This window comes from Gossypium hirsutum, chromosome A01 (assembly GCF_007990345.1).
Source record: "Gossypium hirsutum isolate 1008001.06 chromosome A01, Gossypium_hirsutum_v2.1, whole genome shotgun sequence".
Classification (NCBI taxonomy): Eukaryota; Viridiplantae; Streptophyta; class Magnoliopsida; order Malvales; family Malvaceae; genus Gossypium; species Gossypium hirsutum.
This window is the reverse complement of record NC_053424.1, coordinates 65001245-65027948: the sequence shown is the minus strand read 5'-3', so window position 1 is coordinate 65027948 and position 26704 is coordinate 65001245. Positions and strand designations below refer to the sequence as shown.

General features: G+C 39.1%; 1 long non-coding RNA gene across 1 annotated transcript; it reads left to right on the top strand.

Annotated features, from left to right (window-relative positions):
• Positions 1-141: 141 nt before the first annotated feature.
• LOC121220767 (uncharacterized) lies at positions 142-26704 on the top strand. The gene is made up of 7 exons (XR_005917942.1): positions 142-355; positions 500-542; positions 14781-14813; positions 26173-26244; positions 26356-26427; positions 26510-26578; positions 26671-26704. It is a non-coding gene; the product is annotated as an uncharacterized lncRNA (long non-coding RNA).

Sequence of the window (26704 nt, the reverse complement as noted above, 5' to 3'; positions counted from 1 at the left end):
AGCAAAATGCTGTCGTTTTATACTTTGTTGTTATTTTTATTAGTGGCGTTTTATGAAAACGCCACAAAATCTAAATTTTTTTAACTAAAACGGCGTCGTTTCTGTGTGGTCCGAAATTGCTTTACTCTCTGCCAAAGTCAATTTCCCCGATTTCCCCCAAATTTCCCCCAACTTCTTCTCCCTCAAATTTCCCCCAACTTCTTCTCCCCCAAAATTTTTACCCTAGTTTCCCAATATCCGGCGCATCTTCTCGGTTTTAGAAGGAAACAAATCAACTGTCTCTATAGATGAGTGGGGGCATCTTCTTGGATTTAGCTTTTTCCATGGATTCCCAATGACACCCAAATTTTACAAGGTATGTTTTAACGTCTTCCTGCTTTCTGGGTCTTTCTGCTTTTCTTGTTTCAATCTTCCTTTCTCTCCTTGTTTTATTTTGCTAACATAGGCAAAACCTTATCAAGCTTGTATATTTCTGATATTTTATTATTGTTTTAAACAGGACCACAACCCACTGTTAAGGAAAAGATTAATGCGGCCTGATGGTACTTGAATGTTTCTAACTTGCTAAATGCTTGTTTAATTAACTATGTCAATGGTGCTTCTAGTTTTGAGATGCTTTCTTTTGTTTTTGCCCCCTTGATCTACTCATCGTCTAGGTAGCATGTTTTGGTTGTGTAATATTAATTAATTGTTTTATATAAATTTTGATGTCAGTTGTTAAATCTCCATTAATGAAAGTCTTAGCACAGTTGGTAAGAGAGGAGGTTTGAGTTTTAAGTATCTAGATTCAAAATTCAGTATATAGGGTATCTGAATCCCACTATGAGTTGCAAGTTTTAGTTAAATTACTCAGTTGTAATTTAGATTATTCCAGTTTTTAGTTTGTTTGTGCTGCACTGTAAAAATTTGATTCTAAACTTTGTGATTATTAAGACATATTTGTATTGGTATCGTTGTGATTTTAAAAAAATTGGTTAAATCTAGTACGATATACTTGTGTGTCAGTGAGGCTTAGATTTAAACATGATTCTTCAAATGTTGGTTTCATGGTATTGTTTCTTGATGTGCCCATTCTTTATGCTATGGCATTTAAAGAGATACTATTCTTCTTCCCTCAATAATTTGCTATTTATTCACTAACTGCATGCAAACCTAGTTTAAGAAGCAGCTATTTGGATGAAGTGACACCATGTGTTTTATGATATAAATAGCATCATGCATCATGGGATACAACTTGTAAGACATTAGTTGTGACAGCCCAAAACTGACCCTAGTCGGGAAGTGGTTTCGGGACTGCTAAACCGAGTCACCAAAATGTTTGAATGTGATATTATTGTCTAAAATATGTGATTATGAATGTGTGGAAAATTTCAAGCTTCGATTTAGTCAATTGCATGTGAATTTAGTCCATAGGACTTATGTGAGAAAGTTTTAAAAATGTGATAGGGTAATTTATAAGGACCAATTTAAGCAAGGAGTGAAAATATTGGCTTTGCATGTCAAATACCCCTTTTTTTATACATAGTGGCCGGCCATGATGGAGCATATATTAGACTATGTGGTAAATTTCCATGAAGTGGACATTATTTTAAGTAAAAGAAAAGAAATGATAAAAGAAATATTAAGGATACTAAAAGAAAAAAAAAAGGAGGGAGGTTATCACCTTGTTCATCTTGGCCGGTTGTAGAGAGGAAGAGAGGAGGATAGCATTCGGTCATTTGAAACCTAAGGAAGGTTAGTCTTTTGTTTGGTTTTTGATAATTTTCACATTTTTGATATCATTGCTTTGTGTTCTTTAAACCCCATGGTTCAATTTTGTGAATTGATGATGATTTTGTGTTTTGCCATTGATGAGTGCTTGAGCTTTTTGATAGTTGTTGATGAAAAATGAAAGATATGTTAAAGATTAATATGTTTTGTGTTGAAGTTTTTGGTGATTTTGAGTAGTTAGGGCTAAATTACAAAAATAAATTTTTGAAGGACTCAAAGGTGAAATAAATGAAATGTATGGACTTATATGGGTACTAGGAAGATTCGGCCCTTAAGGAGTGTGACCAAATTTTGTGTATTTTGTGTTTTGTGGAATAAAGACTAAATTGTGAAAGTGCGAAATATTAGGGGTAAAAATGTAATTTACCCATTTATGCGTTATTAGACTAAATTGAATGAAAATATGTTAAAACGAGATTTATTTGAATATGTTAAGATCAAGAAACCAAGAAATTGGATTTAGATCGGGGAAAATCGAAAGTAGTTGAGTAGCCGATCAATTAGTCGACGACATCCGAAGAAAGTTATAAGCAATTAGATATTAAAATTTCGGAATAAATGTTAGTTATATATGCTGAAATGGAAATATGATAAATGTATATATAGCTGAATATGATATGTGTGAATTATATGTTAAATTAAGGCTTGGTAAGCTAGCTATTAAGGTGAAATGCTAATGTTAGTATTTGATTTGGTAATAATCTGTTTGGGGACAGCAGCAGTAAGGTGATTTTGGAAAATCGCCATAATTTGTAGGAGTTGAATTAGAAGCTGAGTGAATTATGTCATTAAAGCTTGAAGAGTCTATTTTCTTACAAAAGAAACTATAAAAACAAAAGAGTTACCGATCTTGAGATATTTGAAGTATTGTGGGGCTGAGTCAAAATGACTACTGGATTCCCTGTTCTGTATTTAGAAAATCATTATAAATTGTACAAAAATGATTATAAGATAAAATTTATATGCTTAGACTCCTTAATGAGTCTAGTTTCAAATGAGATCAAATACAACACATTTTGAATTCTGTAGAATGAGAAATTGGATTCATAGTGAAGAGTGGTCAGAATAGTCAAACAGTGAAACAGGGAAAAATTTAAGAAAAATCTGGTATTGATTGGCCAAGCCTAAAATTCTGAAAATTTTATGGATGGAGGATATACGAGTCTATATTCAGGGAAAATTAACGGAAAGTGATTTGGAGTTTAGTTGCTCCAGTTATAAATAATTTAGTAACTACTGCTCAGGAAAACAGCTCGTAGTGAATATGTGATTTTGTTGTAAACATTAATGAAAATTTGCCAATGAATTATTTATTGATTATTATAAAGCTTACTATAATCTATGTGTGTGAAAGTCGGATCAATATATATATTATTCTGAAAGTAATACTTGAATAGTCGATTGATGACTATTTTAAATTTTGTTGAACTTAAGCTCAAGAGCAAAGGGGAACTAGATCCGATAAGGGGAAGGAAAAAGTAATTGAATAGCCATTGAAGTCGTTCGACGACATCTGAGGTAAGTCTTCGAGTAATGACCCTACTTGAATTATATTGAAATGATTAGTCATACTATGACGGATAGTCGAATGTGCTTAGAGACTATGTTATAAAGCCAATTGAAATCATGCTCTTTGTGTGTGGCTATTGAGCCGAAATTTGAAAGGTTTAATAAATGTTTTGTGTTTGAGCCTTAGTAACGAAGAAATGATATGGATGTGTTATGATTATTGATATATGTGTGCATGAGCATTGGAATATATCCGGGCTAAGACCCGAAGGCAATTACGCGAGTTGATATATCCGGGATATGACCCGAAGGCAATTATGCGAGTTGATATATCCGGGCTAAGACCCAAAGGCAATTATACAAGTTGATATGTCCGGGTTAAGACCCGAAGGCAAATGTGTTTGCGGCTATATCCGGTTAAATACCGAAGAGACTTGGGTTTGAATGTGAGCGCTTGGTGCTGTAATAAATTCTATTAATACGCTCGACTAAACCGAACGATAAGGTATGTTTGCATGTGCTTCAGAAAAGTCGATTAGTTTTAAATAGTCTTCGTGAAATCGACTAATGAATTTTCGGCTTTTAGAAAGGTTGATACCTTGTGTATATATGTTGATGAAGTGTGAAGTAAGTATGATTATGAGAATGTGTGTTAATAAAGTGACTTAGTTAGCTATGTGAATGTAATACTTTAGTCAAAGCCGATTTCATTACTTGAAACTTACTAAGCTTAAAATGCTTACCCGGTTGCTTTGGCTCTCTGTTTTATAGATTTTGTTCGTTAGCTATCAGATTCGGGATCAGCGAAGTCGAAGTCATCCACACTATCAAAGCTCTTTTGGTACTCTTTTAGTTGAACTCTGGATATGGCATGTATAGGACTACCCCCTGTTGTTTAAGTACTTTTTGTGATGTATGTGTGTAAAGCCATGCGAAAATGGCTCGTAGAAGTGGAGTATGGCATTAGACCATTTGTGTTTATGTATGTATATATGGTTTCACGATGTGACTATGGTTTGGAATGGAAGTGTTGGGAAAATGATCAGCCATTGGAATGGCTAAATATGATCATATGTGGACCTATGTATGACAAAACCCTAGTTGGTCCATGGTAACCACGAAATAGGTAAAGTTTACCTTGAAAACAGATGTTGACAGCAGCAGTGGTGTGGATTTGAAAAATCACAAAAATTTATAGGAATGGAATTAAATAGTGAATAAATTATGTAATCGAACCTTGATGAATCTATTTTCATATGAAAGTAACGAAACAATCATATGAACAGTATATTAAGAGATATTAAAGTTCTCGTGAAACAGGGCCAGAACGGTTTCTGGATCTCCTGTTTCGACTTTGAAAATTTACCTTAAATTAAACAGAGATAATTAGGAGTCATACCATATATGTATAGATTCCTCTCTGAGTCTAGTTTCTATAGAAACAAACGGCATCAGTATTGGAGCCCTGTACAAGGAGATATCCAAGTTGTAATGCGCAAAGGTCAGGGTAGTCGATCCCTATAACATGGGAGACTTTGACTAATAAACTGTACTAATTGTCCCGACCAAAAATTCTAGAAAAAAATATGTAGATGGGCATGTGAGTCTAGTTTCAGGGAAAAATTACGAAACTGATTTTCGAGTTGTGAAACTCAAGATATGATTTTTAAAGCGACTATTACGCAGATTGGCAGTGTCTGGAAAATTTTTAAAAGTCTGTTAACACCTTGTGTTCGACTCCGGTGACGGTCTCGGGTTCGGGGTGTTACAATTGATTGGTATCAGAGCCAGGTTTAGTCGATTCTAGGACTACCGTAATGTGTTGGGTCTAGCTATACATACCATTTTATGTGATTATTTGATAGTGTGGATATTTCTGACATTTGCAAATGTGTTTATTTATAGTAATGGATCCCGATCCCGACCGAGCGGTAGCTGATGATCTTGAGAGTGTAGCGCCTGCTCCCGCACAAGGGACAGCGTCGGTGGACTCTCAACCTAATGCTAGTAACCCGAATGATGAAGCTAGACAAGCTTTCTATAGCGTGATGAATGATTGGTTCAACCAATACATTCGAACTAATACGGCTGTTCCACAACCTCCATTCCCGACAAACACCACCCCCGCACCTACAATACCTCTGGTAACTGACCAAATAAGGTCAAATAAGCCCCCAGTTGACAGAATCCGAAAACATGGGGCTACTGAATTTAAAGCTGCGGATAGCGACGATGCCGAGCAAGCTGAATTTTGGTTGGACAACACTATCCGGGTACTCGATGAGCTATCTTGTACACCCGATGAATGCCTAAAGTGTGCTATCTCCTTGCTACGTGATTCTGCCTACTATTGGTGGAGTACTCTGACTTCTGTTGTGCCCCGGGAGCAAGTAACTTGGGAGTTTTTCCAAACTGAGTTTCGGAAAAAGTATATCAGTCAGAGATTTGTTGATCAAAAACGGAAGGAATTTCTTGAGCTTAAGCAAGGTTCTATGTCAGTTACTGATTACGAGCGAAAATTTGTTAGACTTAGTAGATACGCTCGGGAATGTGTTTCGTCCGAGGCTGTCATGTGTAAACGCTTCGAAGATGGGCTGAATGAAGATATAAAAATGTTCGTTGGCATTCTTGAAATACGAGAGTTCGTAGTACTTGTCGAGCGAGCTTGTAAAGCCGAAGAGCTTAGAAAGGAAAAACAAAAAGTTGATGTGGGAACTGGGGAGTTTCGTAAAAGATCCTCGGGAAAGTCTCTTCAACAGGCATCGAAGAAATTTCGAGATGATGTGGGCCGGTCTAGAGGCACTTCGGGCCTTTTTAGACGAGATCGTGATCGACCCCCTGTGGGTACACGAGGCACTTCGGTCGCCAGTGTTGGGAATGAACGTCGAGACAGAACGGAATGTCGACATTGCGGTAAATGGCATTCGGGGAGTTGTAGATTCCATGACCGCTCCTGTTACAAGTGCGGATCAGTGGACCACTTCATTAATGATTGCCCGAGGCTGTCTGAACAGAATGTAAATCAGAGTGGGAAACCGGGTGCTACCACTGCTCGAGGTAGACCATCTAGAAATACGGGCAATGCTAGTGGTGGTCAGAGAGGATCTAGAGATGCTACGACCAGATCCGAGGCTCGTGCACCTGCTAGAGCATATGCTATACGTGCCCGCGAGGATGCTTCTTCGCCTGATGTTATTACTGGTACTTTTACTCTCTTTGATACTAATGTAATTGCTTTGATTGACCCCGGTTCTACTCATTCTTACATATGTGAAACCTTAGCATCCAGTAAGACTTTACCTATTGAGTCTACTGAGTTTGTAATTCGGGTGTCAAATCCCTTGGGTCGTTACGTGCTTGTCGACAAAGTGTGTAAGAAATGTCCCCTAGAAATTCGAGGTTCCTGTTTTCCGGCAGACTTGATGCTTTTGTCGTTTGATGAATTTGATGTTATTCTTGGGTTGGATTGGTTGACCGTGCATGATGCGGTTGTGAATTGCAAAAGCAAGACTATTGATTTGAGGTGCGCAAATAACGAAGTAATCCGAGTTGAGTCTACGTACTTGGATGGGTTGCCAGCTGTAATATCCTCAATGTTGGCCTAGAAATATGTAAGAAAAGGGTGCGAAGCATACCTTGCGTATGTACTGGATGACCAAGAATTAGAAAGGAAACCTGAATCTGTGCCGGTGGTTTGTGAATACCCGGATGTTTTTCCTGAAGAATTGCCGGGTTTACCACCTGTTCGGGAGATAGAGTTTGGTATTGAGCTTGTACCTGGGACTACGCCGATTTCGATAGCTCCGTATCGTATGGCACCAACTGAGTTAAAAGAGTTGAAAGCTCAGCTACAAGAATTGACGGATAGAGGTTTCGCTCGGCCAAGTTTCTCACCTTGGGGTGCACCAGTATTGTTCGTGAAAAAGAAGGACGGAACCATGAGGTTGTGCATTGACTATCGTCAACTGAATAAAGTGACGATAAAGAATAAATATCCATTACCGCGTATTGATGATTTGTTTGATCAACTAAAGGGGGCCTCAGTGTTCTCAAAAATAGATTTGAGATCGGGTTATTATCAGTTGCGGATTCGAGATTCGGACGTACCCAAAACTGCTTTCAGAACGAGGTACGGTCACTACGAATTCTTAGTGATGCCGTTTGGGCTCACTAATGCCCCTGCAGTATTTATGGATTTGATGAATCGGATCTTCAGACCATATTTGGATCGGTTCGTAGTTGTGTTCATTGATGACATCTTGGTCTATTCAAGAGATGAGACCGAACATGCTGAGCACCTGAGACTAGTGTTGCAAATTTTACGGGATAAGCAGTTATATGCTAAGTTCAGTAAGTGTGAGTTCTGGTTAAGAGAGGTTAGCTTCTTGGGTCATGTGGTATCCGCATCGGGTATTCGAGTTGACCCGAACAAAATTTCAGCCATACTTAACTGGAAACCTCCGAGAAATATTACTGAGGTTCGGAGCTTTTTGGGGCTCGCCGGTTATTACCGACGATTTGTCAAAGGTTTCTCGATGATAGCCACACCAATGACGAAGCTACTTCAAAAGGATGTTAAGTTCGAATGGACGGAGAAGTGTCAGAAAAGTTTCGATCAACTGAAAACTCATTTGACTGAAGCTCCAATTCTAGTGCAACCCGAATCAGGCAAGGAGTTTGTCATTTATAGTGACGCATCCCTACTTGGGTTGGGTTGCGTGTTGATGCAAGAAGGTCGAGTGGTGGCCTATGCGTCGAGACAATTAAAGCCACATGAGAAAAATTATCCGACCCATGATCTCGAACTAGCTGCCATCGTATTTGCTTTAAAAATATGGCGACATTACTTATTTGGTGAAAAGTGCCATGTATTTTCGGATCACAAAAGCCTCAAATATTTGATGACTCAGAGAGACTTAAATCTGCGACAAAGACGTTGGCTTGAGTTGTTGAAAGATTACGAGCTTGTCATTGATTACCACCCGGGAAAGGCTAATGTGGTTGCGGACGCCTTAAGCCGGAAATCATTGTTTGCTTTACGAGCGATGAATGTACACTTGTCTATTCTACCCGACAATGTGTTAGTAGCTGAATTAAAAGCCAAACCATTATTGATTCATCAAATTCGTGAAGCCCAGAAAGTTGATGATGAATTGGTTGCAAAACAGGCTGAGTGTGTTTCGAACAAGGAATCGGAGTTTCAAATTGATGGTGATGATTGTTTGAGCTTCAGAAGTCGTTTATGTGTTCCAAGGAATTCGGAACTCATTTCGATGATTCTGAACGAAGCCCATTGTAGCCGAATGTCAATTCACCCGGGGAGTACAAAAATGTACAACGATTTGAAACATCGGTTTTGGTGGCATGGTATGAAACGAGACATCTCTGACTTTGTTTCGAGATGTTTAATATGTCAACAAGTGAAAGCGGAACATCAAGTGCCTTCAGGACTACTTCAGCCGATCATGATACCCGAGTGGAAATGGGATCGAGTCACAATGGACCTTGTGTCCGGAATGCCATTGTCAGCAAGTAAGAAAGATGCGATTTGGGTTGTTGTCGATAGACTAACTAAGTCAGCTCACTTTATCCCCGTGCGTACGGATTTTTCATTGGATAAACTAGCTGAATTGTATGTTTCTCAAATTGTGAGATTACACGGGGTACCGATTTCTATTGTGTCGGATAGAGATCCGAGATTCACCTCGCGATTTTGGAAGAAATTGCAAGAGCTTTGGGTACCAAGCTGCATTTTAGCACCGCTTTTCATCCACAAACCGATGGTCAATCCGAGCTGATAATTCAGATACTTGAGGATATGTTGAGATGTTGCATCCTCGAGTTCAGTAGTTCATGGGAACAGTATTTACCTTTGATTGAATTCGCTTACAACAATAGTTTTCAATCAAGTATTAAGATGGCACCTTACGAGGCTTTGTACGGTCGTAAATGCCGTACACCATTGTTTTGGACCGAGCTCGGTGAAAGTAGAATTTTCGGAGTTGATTTGATTAAAGATGCCGAGCAGAAAGTAAAGGTAATCCGTGAAAGTCTGAAGGTAGCCACAGATCGTCAAAAGTCGTATGCGGATTTGAAAAGAAAAGACATTGAATATCAGGTTGGAGATAAAGTGTTTCTTAAAGTTTCGCCTTGGAAAAAGGTACTCAGATTCGGCCGTAAGGGCAAATTGAGTCCGAGGTTCATTGGGCCGTATGAAATATCCGAAAGAATTGGTCCAGTGGCATATAGATTGATTTTACCCCCTCAACTTGAAAGGATTCACAACGTTTTTCATGTTTCGATGCTTCGACGTTATAGATCCGATCCGTCACATGTGATTAATCCCTCGGAAGTTGAAATTCAATCTGACTTGAGTTATGAAGAAGAACCGATTCGTATCCTAGCTCGTGAAGTGAAAGAGTTGCGAAACAGAAGGGTTCCGTTAGTTAAGGTGTTATGGCTCAAACACGGGATCGAGGAAGCTACTTGGGAAACTGAGAGCTCGATGAAAGAACGATACCCAAACCTATTCACCGGTAAGATTTTCGGGGACGAAAATTTCTTAAGTGGGGGAGAGTTGTGACAGCCCAAAACTGACCCTAGTCGGGAAGTGGTTTCGGGACTGCTAAACCGAGTCACTGAAATGTTTGAATGTGATATTATTGTCTAAAATATGTGATTATGAATGTGTGGAAAATTTCAAGCTTCGATTTAGTCAATTGCATGTGAATTTAGTCCATAGGACTTATGTGAGAAAGTTTTAAAAATGTGATAGGGTAATTTATAAGGACCAATTTAAGCAAGGAGTGAAAATATTGGCTTTGCATGTCAAATACCCCTTTTTTTATACATAGTGGCCGGCCATGATGGAGCATATATTAGACTATGTGGTAAATTTCCATGAAGTGGACATTATTTTAAGTAAAAGAAAAGAAATGATAAAAGAAATATTAAGGATACTAAAAGAAAAAAAAAGAAGGAGGGAGGTTATCACCTTGTTCATCTTGGCCGGTTGTAGAGAGGAAGAGAGGAGGATAGCATTCGGTCATTTGAAACCTAAGGAAGGTTAGTCTTTTGTTTGGTTTTTGATAATTTTCACATTTTTGATATCATTGCTTTGTGTTCTTTAAACCCCATGGTTCAATTTTGTGAATTGATGATGATTTTGTGTTTTGCCATTGATGAGTGCTTGAGCTTTTTGATAGTTGTTGATGAAAAATGAAAGATATGTTAAAGATTAATATGTTTTGTGTTGAAGTTTTTGGTGATTTTGAGTAGTTAGGGCTAAATTACAAAAATAAATTTTTGAAGGACTCAAAGGTGAAATAAATGAAATGTATGGACTTATATGGGTACTAGGAAGATTCGGCCCTTAAGGAGTGTGACCAAATTTTGTGTATTTTGTGTTTTGTGGAATAAAGACTAAATTGTGAAAGTGCGAAATATTAGGGGTAAAAATGTAATTTACCCATTTATGCGTTATTAGACTAAATTGAATGAAAATATGTTAAAACGAGATTTATTTGAATATGTTAAGATCAAGAAACCAAGAAATTGGATTTAGATCGGGGAAAATCGAAAGTAGTTGAGTAGCCGATCAATTAGTCGACGACATCCGAAGAAAGTTATAAGCAATTAGATATTAAAATTTCGGAATAAATGTTAGTTATATATGCTGAAATGGAAATATGATAAATGTATATATAGCTGAATATGATATGTGTGAATTATATGTTAAATTAAGGCTTGGTAAGCTAGCTATTAAGGTGAAATGCTAATGTTAGTATTTGATTTGGTAATAATCTGTTTGGGGACAGCAGCAGTAAGGTGATTTTGGAAAATCTCCATAATTTGTAGGAGTTGAATTAGAAGCTGAGTGAATTATGTCATTAAAGCTTGAAGAGTCTATTTTCTTACAAAAGAAACTATAAAAACAAAAGAGTTACCGATCTTGAGATATTTGAAGTATTGTGGGGCTGAGTCAAAATGACTACTGGATTCCCTGTTCTGTATTTAGAAAATCATTATAAATTGTACAAAAATGATTATAAGATAAAATTTATATGCTTAGACTCCTTAATGAGTCTAGTTTCAAATGAGATCAAATACAACACATTTTGAATTCTGTAAAATGAGAAATTGGATTCGAAGTGAAGAGTGGTCAGAATAGTCAAACAGTGAAACAGGGGAAACTTTAAGAAAAATCTGGTATTGATTGGCCAAGCCTAAAATTCTGAAAATTTTATGGATGGAGGATATACGAGTCTATATTCAGGGAAAATTAACGGCAAGTGATTTGGAGTTTAGTAGCTCCAGTTATAAATAATTTAGTAACTACTGCTCAGGAAAACAGCTCGTAGTGAATATGTGATTTTGTTGTAAACATTAATGAAAATTTGCCAATGAATTATTTATTGATTATTATAAAGCTTACTATAATCTATGTGTGTGAAAGTCGGATCAATATATATATTATTCTGAAAGTAATACTTGAATAGTCGATTGATGACTATTTTAAATTTTGTTGAACTTAAGCTCAAGAGCAAAGGGGAACTAGATCCGATAAGGGGAAGGAAAAAGTAATTGAATAGCCATTGAAGTCGTTCGACGACATCTGAGGTAAGTCTTCGAGTAATGACCCTACTTGAATTATATTGAAATGATTAGTCATACTATGACGGATAGTCGAATGTGCTTAGAGACTATGTTATAAAGCCAATTGAAATCATGCTCTTTGTGTGTGGCTATTGAGCCGAAATTTGAAAGGTTTAATAAATGTTTTGTGTTTGAGCCTTAGTAACGAAGAAATGATATGGATGTGTTATGATTATTGATATATGTGTGCATGAGCATTGGAATATATCCGGGCTAAGACCCGAAGGCAATTACGCGAGTTGATATATCCGGGATATGACCCGAAGGCAATTATGCGAGTTGATATATCCGGGCTAAGACCCGAAGGCAATTATACAAGTTGATATGTCCGGGTTAAGACCCGAAGGCAAATGTGTTTGCGGCTATATCCGGTTAAATACCGAAGAGACTTGGGTTTGAATGTGAGCGCTTGGTGCTGTAATAAATTCTATTAATACGCTCGACTAAACCGAACGATAAGGTATGTTTGCATGTGCTTCAGAAAAGTCGATTAGTTTTAAATAGTCTTCGTGAAATCGACTAATGAATTTTCGGCTTTTAGAAAGGTTGATACCTTGTGTATATATGTTGATGAAGTGTGAAGTAAGTATGATTATGAGAATGTGTGTTAATAAAGTGACTTAGTTAGCTATGTGAATGTAATACTTTAGTCAAAGCCGATTTCATTACTTGAAACTTACTAAGCTTAAAATGCTTACCCGGTTGCTTTGGCTCTCTGTTTTATAGATTTTGTTCGTTAGCTATCGGATTCGGGATCAGCGAAGTCGAAGTCATCCACACTATCAAAGCTCTTTTGGTACTCTTTTAGTTGAACTCTGGATATGGCATGTATAGGACTACCCCCTGTTGTTTAAGTACTTTTTGTGATGTATGTGTGTAAAGCCATGCGAAAATGGCTCGTAGAAGTGGAGTATGGCATTAGACCATTTGTGTTTATGTATGTATATATGGTTTCACGATGTGACTATGGTTTGGAATGGAAGTGTTGGGCAAATGATCAGCCATTGGAATGGCTAAATATGATCATATGTGGACCTATGTATGACAAAACCCTAGTTGGTCCATGGTAACCACGAAATAGGTAAAGTTTACCTTGAAAACAGATGCTGACAGCAGCAGTGGTGTGGATTTGAAAAATCACAAAAATTTGTAGGAATGGAATTAAATAGTGAATAAATTATGTAATCGAACCTTGATGAATCTATTTTCATATGAAAGTAACGAAACAATCATATGAACAGTATATTAAGAGATATTAAAGTTCTCGTGAAACAGAGCCAGAACGGTTTCTGGATCTCCTGTTTCGACTTTGAAAATTTACCTTAAATTAACCAGAGATAATTAGGAGTCATACCATATATGTATAGATTCCTCTCTGAGTCTAGTTTCTATAGAAACAAACGGCATCAGTATTGGAGCCCTGTACAAGGAGATATCCAAGTCGTAATGCGCAAAGGTCAGGGTAGTCGATCCCTGTAACATGGGAGACTTTGACTAATAAACTGTACTAATTGGCCCGACCAAAAATTCTAGAAAAAAATATGTAGATGGGCATGTGAGTCTAGTTTCAGGGAAAAATCACGAAACTGATTTTCGAGTTGTGAAACTCAAGATATGATTTTTAGAGTGACTATTACGCAGATTGGCAGTGTCTGGAAAATTTTTAAAAGTCTGTTAACACCTTGTGTTCGACTCCGGTGACGGTCTCGGGTTCGGGGTGTTACATTAGTATCATCTGAATTTCACATATTAACATAAGCATAACTGGGCAGATGTGGAAAAAAGTTCTGATTCAACTTTCTATTAGTATAAAATCTAAAGGGATACTTGAAGAAGCTACAAAGCAACTCTAACATCAAATTAATTTTACTGGAAATCATATGTATATATATTTTACTTTTTGTATACTCGTGTAAAATAGATTTAATTATTTTATTTATTTCAATAAAATTAAGTAAATGTGTTTATTGGGAATAGAATTTCATTTTTCTTTTTTACTATGTAATGATTAGGAATGTGGGATATATATATGAATAGATTCAAAGTTTGTACACAGTTTAATAACAAAAAGTTACTTTTAACATTAACATAACATACTTTAAAAAATTACCCAAGTTACCTCAAAATCAACCCTGAATTGAAATAAAAATACCAAATTCAAAATATTTAAACATATAAATATATATGATTATCAATGTTTGATGAAAATATATTATCAGATCTGTTTGTTTTTAGCCTATTGTCTTAATGTCTGTCAATGAGTTTCTTCTTATAAACTTCTTTTGATTCTTAAGCTCAGATGTGAACGACTAAAACATTTGCTTCCCCCATTTTCTTTTTCCTATTATATATATTTTTTAACACTTAACTTAGGTTGGAAACTTCTCTTATCACATTACTTGTTAAGGCTAGAGGCCAAAGTTTACTTCTTGCTAATATCAACAATCTTTTACAACAAGATTTGATGTGCTGCAACAATCTGTTGACCAATATTTTCATGATTAGCTTTTGCAAACACTGCAGCTTGTAAACTTTTACTTATGTCTAAATATGGATGTCATTTCTATCCCTTTTTCTATATCTAGGAAAACTGACATGAAGTTTATTTTGACTGGATTATAAATATATGTAATGTAAAAACATTTGCAACAACTGCTGCATATTTTTGGGCTGAGAAGTTTATTTTGACTGAATTATATCGCAAAACTGACATGAAGTTTTACTAAGGATTACTCACATTATTCCTTATATCAATTTTCAATTTAGATGGTTGTAGTTTGAAGATGATCTATTTTGGTACAAATCAGTTGGATTTTTGTTGACATTTAATTTTTAAACTTTTTCAGGGTCATTCTTCTGTATCTGTTTCTGAGACGCAAGTAAGTTTTATTATTAATAAATTTTACATTTATGTTCTGTGTATTGAATCTAATTTGATAAATCAATGCATTCCAGGGAGCAATTGAAAAAATGATCAGCCATTCAGATTGATAATTTTTGTATCAGTTTGTTAGCATCCTTATCAAGTATCAAATGCCTATCTGTTACTTCTTGTACACTGCAGGTTGGTTATATAATTCCTTCTTTTTTGGGTTATTCTGTCAAGATTTACTTAGTATTTGAATTAATTTTGTACAAAAAAATTTTTTGACTGCTTTTAACCAATACCTAATTTTTTCTTCCCTATTTTTGTATTATGACGATTGTTAATAAATTTAATTATTACTATAATAATTATATGAAGTAATGTATATGAAGTAAAATTATATTGTATACTAAATATGGTACATATACTTTAATTCCTTGTGTTTTGACTTTTAGGATATAGTTCCATGTGTCTATATTAGTGAATTAATGTTGTATATGTAACACCCCAAACCCGGCCTAGACGTTATGACCGGATCTGATGCGCCACATCGAAGCGTTCAAAACATTCCGTATTACTTAGTTGGAAAACTTAGTTGGTGTTGCAAAAGACACTTTTAAAGTAGGTTAAAGTGAATGGAAGCTGTGCAACAGGTAGGAAACCAGGAAGAAGAGGAGGTGAGTCCGTCGGACTGCTTAAGTACCAAGCTCCCTTCGGATCCAATCCTAGACATGCACACCGCCATTGCCACACTCTAACATCTCGTATAATTTGAGAAAACCGTTTGGTTAGGTCCATCTTAAGAAAATGATTAAGGCTGAAAACGTTTGCTTAGCGGAAGTCTTACTCGTATTCGTGTTATTTTGAAATCACTTAATGTTTTTGAAAACGCGTCCTAGAGCTAACCTATTTCGTTAGTTATCATAGATCAGTTTTAACATGATAGAATTAAATAATAAAGAAACAACCCAAACCATAAAAATAATTAGCGGCCTTATTACAAAAAAAAACCCAAAACCATAAACGAAAATATGGAAAATCTAATTCACCAGAAGAAAACGAATTTGCAGAAAACGTGTGGCCACTCCGAATCCCACCCAGCTCCAAGTCCACCAACTAGGGCTCACCTACAAGGATGGAAGAAAAAGGGGTGAGTTTGGGAAAACTCAGTGTATACAGAAACCCATCCAAAGCCCAAATCAGCTCAAGCCCATTGGGCCTAAGCCCCATTCAGATAACAGTACACAGTGGACCAAAGCCCTTTTCATAACACAGTAGCAAGGCCTTAGCCCTTTTTAACATAACAGTGTGGCCCATAGGCCCAGTACAGTAACATAAGTAACAATAGTAGTAATGCATGCAAACCCATCTGGGGAGACTACTCAACCCACCAACCGCTACACTGCCCCGTACCAGCCCTACACTCCATGTGGGGAATATCTCAACCCACCCAGCCCTACACTCCACAGTTGCAGCAACGTTGCTCAAATATCAGTAAGTTAAGGCAAAGCCTCCAGTACGTGGATGAACCACTTTCAATACTTCCTCCATCAATACCCCAATCCCATGCAACAGATATTAATAAAGCATATCATGTACAATACAGTATTAATCAATCATGTAGTTTAGCTAATTTAAACCCTAGGGGTATTTTGGTAATTATGCTCTTTAGGGGTAATTTCGTACTTACGCAACTACACAAGCTATTTCAGTAATTTTTAGCCGTTTTATGCAATTTGGTTCCACCATCTAACTAACATGCTACTTTTCCCATCTTTTACCCATATTGGTCCGTAAGCCCATTGGGCCCAGTTTTGGCCCATCGAGGCTCTCTTTTTCCGAAGTACATTAAGACGTCACACAAACTTACTTACCACCTTGCGGTGCTAGATCTAACATTTACTCTACGTCTTGAGAGCGTTCGCATACTCACAAGCCCATGAAATGCCAGAAATTTTGGCATTTCGGCTTTTGCCGAATTGAACTAAGAAAGGGTGTTCGGTACAACCTGATTCGCGACGACTGCTACCGAGATCCCTTTCGATGTCCTACAATTGATTAGTATAGTTCTTATTTACAAACCGTAATCACTAAACCCAAAACTTGCTTAACCAAAGTCGAACCATGTTCCTAAAAAGCCTTTGAACCCTTACCTTTTTGCCAAAATCGATAGCTAGCTCCGAATCCGATTGTTCCAATGATTCACGCTTTTGATCCAACGCTTAAGAAGACTCTAATCACCGAAAGAAAACATCAGTTACAAACCCTTAAAGCCTTATGCTCAAATCGGCAGCCTCCCTAATTTTTAGGGATTTCGGCTTTTCCTAATATCGTAAAATAAGAACAGATCTGAGATGATAAGTACTTACCTTTCATTCCTACTTGATTTCCACGCAATCTGGTGCAGATTTATCCTTAGAACAATGGTAAAACCCGAATCTAAGGGTTGAAGAAGTTTCGGCTATAAGCCCCTAAACCAATGGTACTTTCGGCTTTTGGGTGGTGAAGGAGATGACGATATGAAGCTATGACCTTGAAGTAGAATTGCCGTCAGGTATCTAGGATTAAGAAAAGATAATCGTAGATTTAATAAAAACAAAAGAACATAGAAGGACCTGGCTTTGAAGAAATTGGCACAAGAAGTGATCACAGGATTTTGGCTTTTGCGACTTTGGCAAAGGTGCTGATGAATAGCAGGTTTGATGGACGGCTTTGGAGAAGGAAGTAGAGAAAGAAGAACAGGATAGGTGAAAGTTTCGGCTAGAGAGGAAAAAAGAGAAAAAGAAAACCCTTGTGGTGCCTGAACAGAAAGGAACGGCACCACTCAATACCCTAGGTGCCGAAATACTAACCTCATAACCCTTTGCCGATTTTTCCCCCTTCAATTCCCAAAATTCGGCCAACTCCTAAACTCTCTCCTAATCCCTTAAATCTCTCCCCTTATCACTCCTTAATCCAAGCGTTTGGACTAATCCAAACTCTCCTTTAGTAGAATCCACCTGGACTCCAACACTACCCCTCCTACACTTAAAAATAAATGCATCTATTTGTCAACACAGGGAATCGATCCCATGCCTCCCTCAAAGCTCCACACGCCACCTTTTTTGGAGCCTAGTGGCGTCACCCTGGCCACTTTACCAAGGCTCTTTTTGTGATGCAATTTGCCCATAACTCTATACAAGGACCATCTAGCCAGAACCCCTAACTCCTAAGTCCAAAAATTCAAAAATTCAACCAGGTTTTGGCCAACACATGGGCCTTCTATAAGCCCATTTACCTACTCAAAATATTAATTTCACATCTAAATACAAAATTTTAAAGTCTTTACAAAATATTGAAAACCGCGAATAAATCCGAAAATCAGGATGTTACAACTCTACCCTCCTTAAAGAAATTTCGACCTCGAAATTTTACCTTATTAGAACAGTTGAAGGTACTGTTGATGCATAGCCTCCTCAGTCTCCCAAGTAGCTTCTTCTTTGCCATGATTCCTCCAAAGTACTTTCACTAGTGGAACTGATTTCCTTCTCAACACCTTGACGTCATGATCAAGTATTTGCACAGGTTCCTTTTCGAAAGTTAAATCTGACTGTACCTCGATCTCTGCAACTGGTATGATATGAGTTGGGTCAAATCGATACCGCCTCAGCATGGATACATGAAAAACGTCGTGGATACGATGCAGTTCTGGTGGTAACTCTAGCTGATAAGCCACTGGTCCAACCCACTTAACAATTCGGTAAGGCCCAATAAACCGTAGGCTCAACTTACCCTTCTTACCAAATCTCAAAATTTTCTTCCAAGGGGAAACCTTCAAGAAAACCATATCCCCAACAGCGAACTCAATCTCTTTGCGCTTCAGATCCGCATACGACTTTTGTCTATCGAATGCCTCCTTTAACTGATCCCTTATCAGCTTAACCTTGCTTTCAGTGTCTGCCACCAATTCCGGTCCAAGCACTCGTCGTTCACCCAACTCTGTCCAACACGTCGGCGTACGACATCTTCGCCCATAAAGCACTTCATATGGTGCCATCTGAATACTTGCTTGATAGCTGATAATTGTAAGCAAACTCTGCCAATGGTAAGTAGTCCTCCCAACTTCCATGAAAATCAATGATACAACCTCTCAACATATCTTCCAGAACCTGAATAACCCTTCCTGACTGTCCATCTGTCTGTGGGTGAAAAGCAGTGCTAAAATCCAATCGTGTACCCAACGTTTCCTGCAACTTCCGCTAAAACCGAGATGTAAACCTAGGGTCTCGATCAGAAATTATCGACACTGGCACCCCATGCAGTCGCACTACCTCCGCCACATATAACTTGGCCAACTTTTGCAGTGAGTAGTCGGTACGAAAAGGTATGAAATGAGAAGATTTTGTTAACCTATCCACAACCACCCACACCGAATCTTTCTTGGTGGGTGTCAAAGGTAACCCACTCACAAAGTCCATTGTTACTCTTTCCCACTTCCATAGCGGAATTTTCACAGGTTGCAGTAATCCCGAAGGAAATTGGTGCTCAGCCTTAACCTGCTGGCACGTCAGACATTTCCCAACAAATTCAGTCACCTCTCGTTTTAATCCGGGCCACCAGTACACCTCTCGCAAGTCTCGATATAACTTATTCCCTCCAGGATGCATGGCACAGAGTCCACCTTGAGCCTCTTTTAGAATTAACTGCCTCAATTCAGGGTCCTTTGGAATACAAACCCTTCCACGAAAGCACAGAACTCCTTCACTGTTCAACCCAAAATCCTCGTTCTCACCACTCTTAACTTGCTGGAACCGAAGAGCTAATGGATCATCCTTCAACTGTTTTTCCTTAATCTCCTCAGTCCAAGTAGGCCTTACTTGCAGTTCTACCAACAAGCTTCCATCATCGTACAGACTTAATCGTGCGAACAAGGCTCTCAAATCAGTAACAACCCTTCGACTCAACGCATCCGCCACCACATTAGCCTTTCCTGGGTGGTACTCTATTGAACAGTCGTAGTCTTTAAGCAACTCCACCCATCTTCGTTGCCTAAGGTTCAACTCCTTCTGAGTCAACAAATACTTTAGGCTCTTATGATCTGTGTATATGATGCACTTTTCCCCATATAAGTAGCGTCTCCAAATTTTTAATGCAAAAATCACCGCTACTAGCTCCAAATCATGCGTAGGGTAATTCACCTCATGAGCCTTAAGCTATCGCGATGCATAAGCGACCACCTTGCCCTCTTGCATCAGTACGCAACCTAACCTCACATGCGACGCATCGCTGTATACAGTAAAGTCCTTCCCAGACACCGGTTGAATCAACACTGGCGCTTCGGTCAATACCTTTTTCAACCGATCAAAAGCTTTTTGCTGTTTCTCGGTCCAAACAAATGGTACTCTTTCCTTATGAGTTTTGTCAAGGGTGCCGCCATTACCGAGCAACCCTCCACAAACCTTCTGTAGTACCCTGCTAACCCTAGAAAACTCCGAATTTCTGATACTGACCTAGGTGGCTTGCATTCTAGAATTGCTTCAATTTTACGATGATCCACCTTAATCCTCTCGGCAGAGACCACATGCCCTAAGTAAGTACCTCCTCCAACCAGAATTCACACTTGCTGAATTTCACGTAGAGCTCCTTTTCCCTTAACACTTGTAGTACAATACGGAGATGCTCATCATGCTTCGCCTCCGTTTCAGAGTATACCAGGATATCGTCGATAAAGACGACTACGAACCGATCCAAGTAAGGTTGGAATACTCGGTTCATCAGATCCATAAAAGCTGCAGGTGCGTTCGTCAGCCCAAACGGCATGACCACAAACTCATAATGTCCATATCGAGTTCGAAATGCTGTTTTATGAATATCCCCTTCTTTTACCCTTAGCTGATGGTATCCAGAACGAAGATCGATTTTGGAGAATACCGAAGCTCCCCTCAGTTGATCGAACAGATCGTCAATCCTTGGTAGTGGATACTTATTCTTAATCGTCAGTTCGTTCAACTGGCGATAATTGATGCACATGTGCATCGTTCTGTCCTTTTTCTTCACAAACAAGACCGGTGCTCCCCAAGAAGACACACTAGGCCTAATGAAGCCTCTATCTAACAACTCTTGAATTTGAGCCTTCAGTTCCACTAACTCCTTCGGTGCCATCCTATAGGGTGCAATAGATACTGGAGCTGTTCCAGGCAACAAATTGATTCCAAACTCAACTTCCCGATTCGGAGGTAATCCAGGAAGCTCTTCCGGAAAAACATCCCAGAATTCCCTAACTGTTCTGATAGTCTCCACAGTCAGATCCTCAGTTTCAGCTTGGCTTACTAAAGCCAGATATGCCTCGCACCCCTTGCGCATCAGTTTCTCAGCCCTCAACGCCGATACTACATTGGATAAGTAATCCCTCCGTTCTCCAATAATCATTACCTCTTCATCATTGACAGTCCTTAACACCATCCTCTTAGCTGCACAATCCAAAGTTGCCTTATGCTTGGTCAACCAATCCATCCCTAGTATCAAATCGAATTCTTCAAGCGGTAACTCCATCAAATCCCCACAGAAAACCCCGCCTTGAATCTCCAAAGGCACCTCCTTGAAGAGTTTCTCTACCTTACCCGAATGACCTAAAGGACTTATCACAGACACCCCACATACAGTCTCCTCGAAGTGCATACCCAGTACCCCAAAAATGTTATATGCCACATATGAATGGGTTGATCCCACATCAATCAGAGCAGTATAAGGTGCACCATATATAAAAAACGTACCAGTTATGACATCAGGTGCGTCACCCTCCTCGCGGCGACGAGCAGCATACACCAAAGCTGGCTGACGAGCATCCGCGTTACCAATACCCCTGCCAGGTGCCCCACGTCCACAGCCATTACCACCGCGACCTTGTCCACGACCTCTTGGCAGCGGCAGTCCATCCCTCACAGGTTGAGCCGGTCGCACAGCCCCTTGTTCGGCCCCCTGAGCCTGAGTGGCCCTCCTAGGACAATCCTTAATCCTATGCTCCTTAGACCCACAACGAAGACAAGCCCCAAAATGCTTCCAGCACTCTCCTTGATGCGTTCTGCCGCAATCCCCACAAGCTTACGGTCTACCTGTGTTCACCGGAACTGCTCGAACCGGTTCCTCCATCCTAGCTCTCTTAGCATTTCGATTTGCAGCACCCACTGGTCCAGCATCCCTCCTGAACAGATTTTGATCCCTATCACGATTCTTCCATTCAGTTTGTTTCACCTCCTCGGCTATCTTAGCCTTCTTCACCAGTGCAACGAAATCTCGCTCTCTCTGCGGAGCTATGAGCACCCTTAACTCATCTCTGAGACCATCCTCAAAACGAACGCTGCGCTCGTATTCGGTGGAAACGATGCCATTAGCATACCGACTCAATCGTAGAAACTCCGCCTCATATTCAGCAATGGTCTTATTTCCCTGAGTCAGATTCAAGAACTCCTTTCTGCGTGCATCCACATAGCTAGCTCCAACATATTTTGCCTTAAAGGCCTGTTTGAACAGCTCCCATGTTACCCTCTCAACTGGGGTACCCTCTCTCACAGTAATCCACCACTGATACGCTTCATCCCGCAGCAACGACACCGCCCCTTTCAACTTCTGTTCTACTGAGCAGTCCAGGTCATCCATGATCCGCTCTGTGGCTTCCAACCAGTACTCAGCCACATTTGGGGCCACTCCAGATACGCCCCTAAAAATCTCAGCTCTGTTGGCCCGAAGTCGTTCAGAAATGGACCCCCTATTCATGGGCCCGATGTTAGCTCCGGCCACCCTTTCCAAAACCCACAACATGGCCTGAGACAAAGCGTCATCCCCTGCGGCCCGGTCATACGACCCATTTTCATTAACCAGTGGTGGACGTACCTCACCAGCTGGCATGTGTTCAGATAACGCAGATCCAGCTTGAGTGCTACCTCGGCCTCGACCACGGCCTCTTCCCCGAGTAACCCTTGTACTCATAACGATTTATCTGTTTACGAATTTTATGACATTAGTTTACTGGTTCCACTGTTTATTACAGAATGTCTTATGAACAGATAGAGTTTCAGAGTTATTTTCGCGCAATCACAATTTAGCTACGGTCCCAGTTTTGTAGCCCTAATACTACATTATCAATAGCACTATCTCTAAGGCTCAGTACTATCTACAGTACTATTTCCAGTCCAGTTCCAAATAAATATTTAAAGCAGAAAAAGAACACTTATAGACTTGGTGCCGGGGATTCAGTGTGCCACTTCTTTATCAGTCCATAAAAAAACCCATGTTTTTGTTTACCGAAAATAAAAAGATTTCATTTTAAAACACCTTTATTTTAAAAATATTGATTTAACCCTGTTTAACAATAGAAAAACTTGAACATTCTTTGAAAAACTTACCATTTCCAAAAATACCCTTCTTAGGCCTAAGTTTTTTTTGAAAAGATTTTCGGACCCGATCCACAGCCGAGTTGTTGCAACCAGGCTCTGATACCCCTAAATGTAACATCCCAAACTCAGCCTAGACGTTATGACCGGATCTGATGCGCCACATCGAAGCGTTCAAAACATTCCTTATTACTTAGTTGGAAAACTTAGTTGGTGTTGCAAAAGACACTTTTAAAAGTAGGTTAAAGTGAATGGAAGCTGTGCACCAGGTAGGAAACCAGGAAGAAGAGGAGGTGAGTCCGTCGGACTGCTTAAGTACCAAGCTCCCTTCGGATCCAATCCTAGACATGCACACCACCATTGCCACACTCTAACATCTCGTATAATTTTGAGAAAACCGTTTGGTTAGGTCCATCTTAAGAAAATGATTAAGGTTGAAAACGTTTGCTTAGCGGAAGTCTTACTCGTATTCGTGTTATTTTGAAATCACTTAATGTTTTTGAAAACGCGTCCTAGAGCTAATCTATTTCGTTAGTTATCATAGATCAGTTTTAACATAATAGAATTAAATAATAAAGAAACAACCCAAACCATAAAAATAATTAGCGGCCTTACTACAAAAAAAAACCCAAAACCATAAACGAAAATATGGAAAATCTAATTCACCAGAAGAAAACGAATTTGCAAAAAACGTGTGGCCACTCCGAATCCCACCCAGCTCCAAGTCCACCAACTAGGGCTCACCTGCAAGGATGGAAGAAAAAGAGGTGAGTTTGGGAAAACTCAGTGTATACAGAAACCCATCCAAAGCCCAAATCAGCTCAAGCCCATTGGGCCTAAGCCCCATTCAGATAACAGTACACAGTGGACCAAAGCCCTTTTCATAACACAGTAGCAAGGCCTTAGCCCTTTTTAACATAACAGTGTGGCCCATAGGCCCAGTACAGTAACATAAGTAACAATAGTAGTAATGCATGCAAACCCATCTGGGGAGACTACTCAACCCACCAACCGCTACACTGCCCCGTACCAGCCCTACACTCCATGTGGGGAATATCTCAACCCACCCAGCCCTACACTCCACAGTTGCAGCAACGCTGCTCAAATATCAGTAAGTTGAGGCAAAGCCTCCAGTACGTGGATGAACCACTTTCAATACTTCCTCCATCAATACCCCAATCCCATGCAACAGATATTAATAAAGCATATCATGTACAATACAGTATTAATCAATCATGTAGTTTAGCTAATTTAAACCCTAGGGGTATTTCGGTAATTATGCTCTTTAGGGGTAATTTCGTACTTACGCAACTACACAAGCTATTTCAGTAATTTTTAGCCGTTTTATGCAATTTGGTTCCACCATCTAACTAACATGCTACTTTTCCCATCTCTTACCCATATTGGTCCGTAAGCCCATTGGGCACAGTTTTGGCCCATCGAGGCCCTCTTTTTCCGAAGTACGTTAAGATGTCACACAAACTTACTTACACCTTGCGGTGCTAGATCTAACATTTACTCTACGTCTTGAGAGCATTCGCATACTCACAAGCCCATGAAATGCCATAAATTTCGGCATTTCGGCTTTTGCCGAATTAAACTAAGAAAGGGTGTTCGGTACACACCTGATTCGCGAGGACTGCTACCGAGATCCCTTTCGATGTCCTACAATTGATTAGTACAGTTCTTATTTACAAACCGTAATCACTAAACCCAAAACTTGCTCAACCAAAGTCGAACCATGTTCCTAAAAAGCCTTTGAACCCTTACCTTTTTGCCAAAATCGATAGCTAGCTCCGAATCCGATTGTCCCAATGATTCACGCTTTTGATCCAACACTTAAGAAGACTCTAATCACCGAAAGAAAACATCAGTTACAAACCCTTAAAGCCTTATGCTCAAATCGACAGCCTCCCTAATTTTTAAGGATTTCGGCTTTTCCTAACATCGTAAAATAAGAACAGATCTGAGATGATAAGTACTTACCCCTCACTCCTACTTGATTTCCATGCAATCCAGTGCAGATTTATCCTTAGAACAATGGTAATACCCGAATCCTAGGGTTGAAGAAGTTTCGGCTATAAGCCCCTAAACCAATGGTACTTTCGGCTTTTGGGTGGTGAAGGAGATGACGATATGAGGCTATGACCTTGAAGTAGAATTGCCATTAGGTATCTAGGATTAAGAAAAGATAATCGTAGATTTAATAAAAACAAAAGAACATAGAAGGACCTGGCTTTGAAGAAATCGGCACAAGCAGTGATCACAGGATTTCGGCTTTTGCGACTTCGGCAAAGGTGCTGATGAATAGCAGGTTTGATGGATGGCTTTGGAGAAGGAAGTAGAGAAAAAAGAATAGGATAGCTGAAAGTTTCGGCTAGAGAGGAAAAGAGAGAAAAAGAAAACCCTTGTGGTGCCTGAGCAGAAAGGAACGGCACCACTCAATACCCTAGGTGCCGAAATACTAACCTCATAACCCTCTGCCGATTTTTCCCCCTTCAATTCCCAAAATTCGGCCAACTCCTAACCTCTCTCCTAATCCCTTAAATCTCTCCCCTTATCACTCCTTAATCCAAGCGTTTGGACTGATCCAAACTCTCCTTTAGCAGAATCCACCTGGACTCCAACACTACCCCTCCTGCACTTAAAAATAAATGCATCTATTTGTCAACACAGGGAATCGATCCCATGCCTCCCTCAAAGCTCCACACGCCACCTTTTTTGGAGCCTAGTGGCGTCACCCTGGCCACTTTACCAAGGCTCTTTTACTAATGCAATTTGCCCATAACTCTATACAATGACCATCTAGCTAGAACCCCTAACTCCTAAATCCAAAAATTAAAAAATTCAACCAGGTTTTGGCCAACACATGGGCCTTCTATAAGCCCATTTACCTACTCAAAATATTAATTTCACATCCAAATACAAAATTTTAAAGTCTTTACAAAATATTGAAAACCGCAAATAAATCCGAAAATCAGGATGTTACAGTATATGTTTCAGTTACTGCTTCCTGCTCCTCCTGCAACTATTGGTTCAACTGAAGCTGCCATCTAATCTTCGAATTAATATTTGGTACTGATATAGATAAAGTTTTCATATTTGCTTAAACTGAAATATATTTGGTGCTACTCTTATAATCTTACATGTGTCTGTATTAGTGAATTAATGTTGTATGTATTTCAGTTACTGCTTCCTGCTCCTCCTGCAACTATTGGTTCAACTGAAGCTGCCATTTAATCTTCGAATTAATATTTGGTACTGATATAGATAAAGTTTTTATATTTGCTTAAACTGAAATATATTTGGTGCTACTCTTATAATCTTACATCTGTTCTAGGTACTATCGAGCACCTGAATTAATATTTGGTGCAACTAAATACACCACAGCCATTGACATTTGTTCTAGGTACGTATAGGTTTTGTTGCTAAATTTTTTTTCCTTATTTCTATGCATTTTCACTTTAAATTACTTAACAAATATTACTTTTTTGACTCCAGCCTCTGTTTGCTGGTGAGAGTGGAGTAGACCAGG